The sequence below is a fragment of the Symsagittifera roscoffensis genome, chromosome 1 (genome assembly GCF_963678635.1).
Source record: "Symsagittifera roscoffensis chromosome 1, txSymRosc1.1, whole genome shotgun sequence".
In the NCBI taxonomy this organism is placed as follows: Eukaryota; Metazoa; Xenacoelomorpha; order Acoela; family Convolutidae; genus Symsagittifera; species Symsagittifera roscoffensis.
Genome location: NC_087062.1, coordinates 3,681,410 through 3,690,614, shown reverse-complemented (window position 1 = coordinate 3,690,614; position 9,205 = coordinate 3,681,410). Strand labels below are relative to the sequence as shown.

Sequence of the window (9,205 nt, the reverse complement as noted above, 5' to 3'; positions counted from 1 at the left end):
GTCATTTCTTTTGTTCCATTGGTGCCCGAATTGGTTGTTGCTTTTTCAAATGAGGTGACTTCAGTCTTTTCGTGGCCTCTTCAATTGCGAATAGATTTCCAACAATTTCACAGTTATCTGTTTTGTCGAATTATTCACTTTTTTGTTGAAGTTTGCAACTAGGAAAGCAATTTGTACTCTGGTGTACGTGCGTAAAAGTTGAACTTGGTCTTTCAGATTGTGTTCTCAGGAGTCATCGTTTCTTCTTCCATTAGGCGTGTTGTGCCTTCGTTGGCCTTACTCCCTGAATGAAGGCGATAAGCTTCCTTGTTTGTTGTCAGATTTCCACTATTTCGACGAAGGTTTTGCATTTTGTCGCAATCAACGTCTTTTTGTGCTGAATCTGGCTTTTGTGGTCTGTCGTCGTGTTTTCTACAGACGTTGTAAATCACTCTTATAGGCTATTCAGGCATTTTGCTGGTTCGCCTGAGCAAAATTTGGCATCAGTTAGAATTAAAATTGATGAATTTCAGTTTTTCATCAAATTTGTTGATATTTGTGATGTTCTAATTAGCTTTTAAAGTTCGCGTGTTGTTTTTCAGCAATGCTTGTAAATTTTGAGGGTTGTACTAACAATTTCGTTGAATCTTTGCTGGCACATTTGAGTGTTTTTTTTCGCATTTCTGCAAAGATATCCCTCGAAAGTTATTTTTCTTGTTTTTCCTATACTAATATGGGAATGTTGAGAATTGATGTATGGCACCAAATTTTGGTCTGCTAGTGGACCAACTTCGTGCCTGTTCGTCATTGGTAATTTGAAGATCAATGAGCCCAAAATTTTTGAATTTCCTTCGACTCGTTGATGGGGGGCGAAAAACTTTTTTATTCGTAATGCTTAAACATGGGCGATGAGGGCGATTTTTCGTATCTCGAGATGTACACATTTCCTCCTCCGCCAGTCTTCAGGATCCTCCTCATTGGTGGTCCTGGGATCATTGGTAGTGAAATTTTCAAAATCCATGCAGAAGTTTGATGGGGGGACGTGAGAATTTTTTATTCCCCATCTTAATACATGGCCGGAGAGGGTGATTTTTGAGATCTCGGCTTTTAAACATTTCCTCCTCCGGCGAGCTTCTGACACGTTTCCACTAGTCTTCCAACGATCTTGAGGGGTAGATTTGTGGTGTTTAGACATATATGAAGACTTTGGTGTCACTTTTTCGGAAAACGTCGAAAATTATGTTAAAAACTGAATAATCTTGCAGTTTATCCAGTCCACATCCTATCTTGGGAAGTGCTATTTGTTTTATCCCTTGCTCGATTAGCTGTTTCTTCATGCAGCGGAGGCTGCGTGTGAGGTCATAATAGGACGGTTTTTGAAATATTGCGTTTTCGTCACTAGATTGAATATTGATTTGTTTTGAGAAGGAATGTGCATTGAAACTGAGGCTCCGACTTGTGGTGTTTCAATCGACCTCAACGTGGGCTGTAGTGGCAAATGTTTTAAATGCATGCATGAACGGTACTAGCTGATATCCGGATTTTTCGTCATACATAAATAAAGATTTTGATGTTAGTTTTTTCAAAAATGTCGCAAATTAGGCTGAAAACTCTACTTTCTTTCAATTTATCGAGTCCACATCCAATTTTTGGCATGGCTATCGCGTTTATTCCTTTCTGCAATAGCTGCTGCTTCATGCAGTTGAGGCTTCTTGACAAATCGTAGTATGTAGGCTTGTCAAAGAATTGTGGTTTAGTGACTAAATTGAAGATTGACTTATTTTCCCAAGGCAGAGAAACTGAAACTGATGATCCAACTATCGGTGTTTCAATGCTTTTTAGGGTTGGTTTGATGCATGGGTAGGCACTGCTGATCTGCTGTGCTACTCCTTTTGCCATTTGAAAGTCACTTGAGACGCAGTGAGCTATAGAGCCAGGGAATTGTAAAACATCCCCTGATCCCACAAAGATATTTGGTTCATATATTGCATTTACCGAATCTTTGCTGCTGCTGGGCCCATCTTTTCGTTTAGTCATTTGTTTCGCTCGCTTCACGCTGTCCTTAATAATGTTCCTTTTCGCCTCTCGTGGAGGAAAGTCTTCATTCGCCTCCTCCGCTTTCTTTCGTATATTTGCTTTATTGTCCTTCTGCGTTGATCGTGGAATGAATGTAACTGGGGCCACTTCGTGTCCGTCAACGGTTCGGAGTCCATACTTTCGCGGTTGTTTTGGGCGGCTGGGTATTGGATGGTATCTCACATCGTTGCTGAAGCGCGTTTGGCAAAATATTTTGTCTCGCGCTTCGACTGCTGCTTGGCGCTTCGTTCGCGATGTTTCTTGGGCCATGTTTTGTCCATCGTTTTCGAGATTAACTGTAGTAGGCATTGTAACCGCTGTCTCGTTCATTGGTTCGTCGTTATTTAGTTCATCGTTGTATTCAAACTCAGGTGGAGCTAAGGGTTCTGGATCTGGGTCCGGAGGAAGTGCTGGTGGCGGCGGTGCTGCTATTGGTAGCGGTACCAGAGGCAATGGTGCAACTATTGGTGCTGCTGCGGGAATTGGGACTGCTGCAGGAGCGATTGGGGCTGCTGCGGGTCCTCCAAGAGGTACTGACAGTCGGATTCGAGCAGGTGCATCGGGAAGGTTGCTTTGTCCACCGGTTGCGGGTTGGATGTCGTCTAAGAGTTTGGGCAAAGAATCGTCGAAGAGTCCTGGTTCACTTCGATATTTACCAAGTGAGGGATCCGTTTCAAATTTGCTTGGATCAATAGTCTCGAGATCTTCTGGTTGATGCTGTGGAATAACAGGTCTGAGACGAATCCGGTGTACGCATTGTGTGAAATTAGTTCCCATTTTACGAATGATGTAGTTTGAATTTGTCAATACTTTTTCAACTCTGTACAATGGTATCCAGACTTGCATTGATTTGCTCCCAAAATCTGATTGTGTTGTCAACAGAGGATTTAATAATAAACAAAATGAATGCTGTTTCAGTGGCTGGGCAAGTGCTTTTTGATCGTAATATCCTCGGTATTTATGGTAAGCTGAAATTAAGTTCTTTTTCGTTTCTTTGAACTTTTCTAACATCGCATCTTGCATTGCCGTGACAAAATCAGATTCAGCTGTTACTGTTTCAATTGCTTTCGTTGAGAAGCGGAGATCAAGTGGTTTTGTCGGTTCTCTTCCATGGAAAATTGAGCTTGGGCAGCATCCAATTGATGAAGAGTATGAAGTATTGTGGATAAATGTTGCCAATGGGACATATTTGTGCCAGTCCGACCATTGTTCATTAGTGTTCAGCTTTAGGATTCGTTTAAGTGGTCCATGAGATCGTTCGACAAGACCGATAGTCTGCGGGTGTTTTAGTGTCGCGTGGTTAAGTTGAATCTCGAGCAATGTTGTCAATTCGTGCATCAGTTCTGAAGTAAATGTCTTTCCAAGATCAGCTAGAATCTTCTTCGGGATATAACTATGAACAAAGAACATCTTTGTGAGTTCTCTCGCAACGGTATCCGCACTGGCATTCGTCAATGGTGCTGCAAACAAGTATTTCGAGAATACATCGATTCCAGTGAGAACAAACTTGTAGACTGGTGACTTCATTGGTCCAACTATATCAATTTGCATCATATCGCCTGGGAAACATTGCAATGATGAAATTGGTTGTAATGGTGGAATCTGGTGCTTTGCCGTTGCTTGTTTGAGTTGCAGACACGTCAGGCAATTTTTAATCGTATTTTTCAGAAATTCAGTGAAGCCGGGAAGGTAAAATCGTTTTCTAAACTCTTCTGATGTCCTTGTTATTCCAAGATGTCCGCCAGTTGGCGAGTTGTGGAGTCGATACACAGCTTCTTTCCAACGATGTTTAGGTAGGCAGTATTGTTTATACATCACCTTTCCTGTGTCATCGAAGAAGTTTCGGTACAGAACGTCGTTTTCAAGTATGAGTCGATTAAATTGCTTCGCATATTTCTTCTTTCGACTGTTTTCGTACGTGAGGTTTGGAACTTGTTCATTCCGTATCCAGTTCTTCACATCTTTGATATCAGGATCCTTTTCTTGTTCATTTTTCGGATTGAGAACTTCGTGACTCAAATTCAGGTCATGAAAAATGTCAGCAGGATCAGGATAGCCAACTGCGGCAATTAGTGGTCCTGATAGTCGGACGAAGTTTTGTGGTTGGATGATATTGTTATTTTCTTGCGTGCTGAGCTCTCGCATAACGTTTTCATAGAGTCCTAGTTCAATCAATTGTGTTCTTAGATTATCGTCAATTGTCTTCTTTTCGGGGAAAAAGTCCTCCATTGATTGGATCAGGTTGAGAGATGCATCAGGTACTTTAGCTGTCGTGTCGATTTGGATCTCTCGTACTGGAATTTTGTCCGTTAGTTTCAGGGAGAGAGAAGCTGCTGGGTCTGTTTGCATTCTTGAGAGAAAATCTGCTGCATAATTTGCTTTTCCAGGTATATGCGCAATGATGATGTTAAATGCCATTACTCGATCCAAGAAACTCCAAACTGACGGTGGAATAGTTTTTGCTTGAAAAAACTGTGTCAGGCTCCGATTATCAGTCAGTATTATTACTGGTTTGGATGATCCCCAAATGAAATGAGAGAAATGATCGAGAGCAAAATATAGAGCTAAGAACTCTTTGTAGTATATGGAGAACTTCAGTTGTGCTGTATTGAAGAGTCTTGATCCAAAAGACACTGGTGCATACGTTTTCATTTCACCTTTATTGTCAGTCTTCACATAGTCTTCAACCATGAGCACAAAACCGGTTCCATGATAGCTTGCATAACAGAGTATTACGTATTGTAATCCTGGTTTTGGTAACCGAAGTGTTATGTCTGTTGCTTGTATCAGATCATGCTTTAGCACTTCGAGAATTTTGTGGTGCTCCTCATCCGTTTGAAAAGCAACATCTTTTCTGAGGAGTCGATAAAATGGTATCAGTTTTTCTCCTAGGCTTGGCATATAGTTGCGAAAAAACTAAACAAAACCGATTAGTCGTTTAACTTGTTTTACAGTTTGTGGCATTTTAATTTTCTTTAAGAACGTGGAGATTTTCTCTTGTTCCGGTGACACACCTGCTGGTGTGATTATGTTACCCAGGAACTTCAGTCTTTGTGTTCCGATCTCACATTTGTTCGGCGACAATTTAAGTCCTGACTTCCGTACACATTCGAATATTTTCGAAAGGGTCGGTATCATTTCATCGAAGTTATACACAGCGCTTCCTATGTCATCCATGAATTGTGTACATAGGTCCGCAGCTAAGCATGGATCAAGGTAGTGTCGGATAAAAGAACTAAATCCTGTTACTGATTTACTTAGACCTTGAACCAGGCATTTGTATGCGTAAGTTCGTGAACCGAAGTTAAATGCCAAAAGTTGGACTGAAAGGTCATCTGCCATTTGCACACAATGGTATGCTTGTGAGCAATCAAGTTTGGTAAACAAGCTCTTTCCTGCGAAGTGGTTCGAAGCATCGGTCATATTTGAGATCGGAAAGTTGCTGTTGATGTAGTCATTCTTGAGTGAATGGTTTATCCTTCTGAGGTCAATCAACATCCGCAATTTACCAGATGGCTTTCGATGTGCAAATAGTGGACTACTGTATTTAGAATGTGACAATGTTGTTATAAGTCCATAATAGTGCATAAGGGCAAGTTCCACTGTCAATTCGTGTCGCAAATGTATCGGCGTAGGTGGTCCTTGTGTATACAGAGGTCGTGTGTGTTCCGGTTTTAGTTTGATTTTGAGGTCGGAATTGTACCCAACATCGAATCTATGTTTGGCAAAGATGTCCGAAAAGTCAACAAACAAATCTTCTACTTTTGACCTTTGGTCTTCTGTCAACACTGAATTCTCCCACTTAAAGTTCTTGATAAATTTCAATCGATCTTGACATTTCGTTTTCGGTTCAAGTTTTTCAAGACCTTGAAAATGAAGAATTTGGTCGTAAATGTCGCGTTGGATTTGAGGAAGTAATTCAGGGTTTTGACATGTTTCAGGCGTAGGAAACCAAAATTTTTCATACTCAGGTTCATGCTTCAATTGGGGCTGCTGACTATCACACGATTGTTGAATTAGCTCATTAATGCCCATTTCAATATCGTCCGGGTGGTTCATTTTTGCAAATGCAATCATTTCAGGTTCGATGGGGAATAAATTTTCTGCTTCTTTCAGAGTCAGAATTGAAAATTTGCCAATTTCGGTTTTGAAAGGCAAAGTAATGTGATGATCGGTGATGTTAAACGCTGTGATATACAACAGGTTGTTTTTCAGCACTTCGCTTATTGAAGAAGTGAACGCAATTTCACAGTTTTCTTCAAATTCCTGAGCTGGAATCACGATTCCGGTAGTTTTTTCCATGTCTTGACATGTGTTCTCTAGCTGGCATTCTACAAGAATTGTCTGATGCGGGGCTATTGTTTGACGTTTTGTCAGAAGCAAAGGGAATTTTTTCACTCTATTGACTCTTCTTGGCTCGTTTGGAGGTTTTATTTCGTTGATTTGAAGGGTCATGTCTTTGAAATGCAGTAGATTATACTTCGGACAGACATGAATATGATGTTTTTTATAGAAAGGATTTCCTAGAATTATTGAATTGGCTGCATGAAGAACGAGAAATGATTCTATAAAGGTCATGTCTGCCAATCGGAATTCTAACGTTACTTCAGTTTCAATGGAGACTTGCTGTCCTCCTGCCATTCTAACTCTCTTCAGTTTGGGTTCATTTACTTCAAGAGGGCGAAATAGCGATTTTTCTTCTTTTAGGTCTTCAAATGTCTGTTTTGAGATAACATTTGCGCAGGCTCCTGTATCGACCAGGGCTCTACGTTGTAATCCCGATGAGAAACGTAATTTCGTGTACGTCAGTACTGTTCCTTCCGCAGGGATTATTGCGTAAAGGCTAAGTATCTCATCAGGTTGGAAAAGTTCGTTAGGTGATGATTTAGGTGATTTCGATGATTTAGGGGACTGACTCAGTGGCTTTATTAGTTTTTTGGCTCGTTTGGAAACGGGAAATTTTGTCCGCGTCCTTGTTGTTTCTGTCGCCACCAGCATTGACTTGCTGTGTGGTTAAATTTTCCACAAACGTCACAAAATTTGGCTGATGATCGCACCATTGGTCCAAAAGGTCCGTTGGGATTTTGCGTTTCAGCTTGAGGCATTTGATTTGCGACAAATTGTTGCGTCGGATATTTCTGGGACTGTTGGAACTGTGCTGATGGATGCATTTGAACCATTGGCTGTTGATTTTGGTACATGTTTGGGTACTGCTGATTTTGAGGGTACAATTGCGAATATGGCTGTTGTGCAACTGGTGGCATATTGTGAAAGTTTGGCTGAGTATTGTTGAAATCAAATTTATTTTGCCAAATATTTCTACGTCTTCCGCCTCTGTTGCCTCGCTGTTGTCCATACCCATTATTTTGGTTTGGCTGATAGCCACTATACTGATCACTCTGACTGTTGTTGTTCCGATTTTGTTCGGGGAGCGGATTCGATTGTTTATTCGACTGCTCAGTTATTTGTGATCTCATTTCGTTAAGCTGCTTCTCCATTTTTTCCTGATTTGTGGACAATTTTGTGATAGCGCTTATTAAATTTTCTGAGACTTTGTCGTTTATTTCGTTAAATCCGTCTTCCGGGTAATCGTCTTTTCGGCAAATCTCACGAATGGTGATTTGCTTCTTGGTCAGGTTGCACAGTTCCTGAACTGTAGTTGCAGGTGGTTGTTCCATCAGTTTTGATCGCAGCCAGCCTGGCATTCCCTTAATGAACAGTCGTTTAGTTTGTTCATTTCGGTTGTCATGTACAGCATCTATCCTTTCTTGCCTTTGAGCAGTTTCTCGGTGGAATCGTGCTGCTTCTGCTGCTGCAGGTGCTCCAATTATTGCAGGATCAATTGGGGCGACAGCTGGCAAATCTGGTGTCGGATACGCTAGCTGCGCTTTTTTCGATAAGTTGACCAAGAAATTCTCTGGGGTATCTTTTTTCGTGTTGAATCGCAGTTGTTCTAAATTCAAAACGTGGATTTCTTGAAGTTGGGGGTTGCAAAAGTGATCCCTTAGGGCTATGAGACTCGCGGGAACGTTCGCTCGAGTTGCTGGTCCTAGTGTCTGGTAGAATCGCAGCGCGTTGTCTCGTAGGTGCAGTTGCAAGAAGTTCGCTTGTTGTGCGTTTGGTATCGCTGCTACTCCGATGTAGCTTTGAAAAAGTTGCTCGAATTCTGAAAAGTCTTCTTTTTCCGTTCCTCCATAGGGTTCGACCGAAACTTGCGCGTGTGCCATCGTATTACAGTCAAATGAATATCAGGATGATACAGTTGATGATAAGATACAGCAGTTATTCAATTTAGGGGGAACACTAGGGAGTTTGCTATATAAATTAGCTCTTAAAGAAAGCTAGTAGTATCACTGATCAGATTTATTGATGCAATTATATGGTTGTGCTAAAGGTTCCGTTACTTGACTTCTATGGTGGGGAAACTTAATGATAATTATATCAATTTACTGCAGGTTTGAGTTTCGAGTTTTGTTTTAACTAACTGTTTTTGTTGATTGTTGAAAAACCTGTAGATTTGCTTTCTTTGTCTGCCTTGTCAGTAGCTCAGCTGCCCTGCCTTCTGACTGGAACAAGAAGTAGTGATGTTGTAGGTCACAATCCACATCTGCTTCTGTAGATTGGAGAAAGTTTCAGCCCGGAGATGTTGAGAAGTTGAGGCTGTCTTCTTTTTCTCCCTGTCTGTCTCAGTTGTTCGCTGAATGTTGCTCTGCTTTCCACATCTGAGCGTTGCTGGGTGAAACGGGTTGTGTTGCCCTGTTCTGTTTCAGCAAAGTGCGGTTGTCGTTGTCCGCTCGTGTGATGAAGATTGCATGTGCCGATGACTTTTGGTGAATCCAGAAGTAGAATCTTCCGCGACAGTCACCATGTGATATAGTGTCCCTTCGGATGGCTGTGGACAGCTATATCGTCGTTTATTGTTAATGTTGTAAGCTGTTCGGATAGTAATTAGCGCTACTGGCTATCAATTATTATTGAATTGTATTCATAATTTATATGTCTCGAGCGGTTAAGACTTATCTTGCTTTTAAGGACGCAGGATTCGGTTCTTAACTTCTGAATACCGTTAGTCAATCATGATTCTAATATTTTATTCTCTTCAGGTCTACCCAATTGATTAGTAGCTCGGTCTAAATCTCCTCTGATTGGT

At 41.2% G+C, this 9,205-nt stretch overlaps 1 protein-coding gene across 1 annotated transcript in view; it reads left to right on the top strand.

Moving 5' to 3' along the window:
* The first annotated feature begins 7,593 nt into the window (after positions 1-7,593).
* Positions 7,594-9,205, top strand: part of LOC134857014 (uncharacterized) — a 290,454-nt gene continuing 288,842 nt past the window's right edge. The window contains exon 1 of the mRNA XM_063873336.1: positions 7,594-7,597. The gene's annotated coding sequence lies outside the window, so the exon portion shown is untranslated. The remainder of the gene's footprint in view (positions 7,598-9,205) is intronic.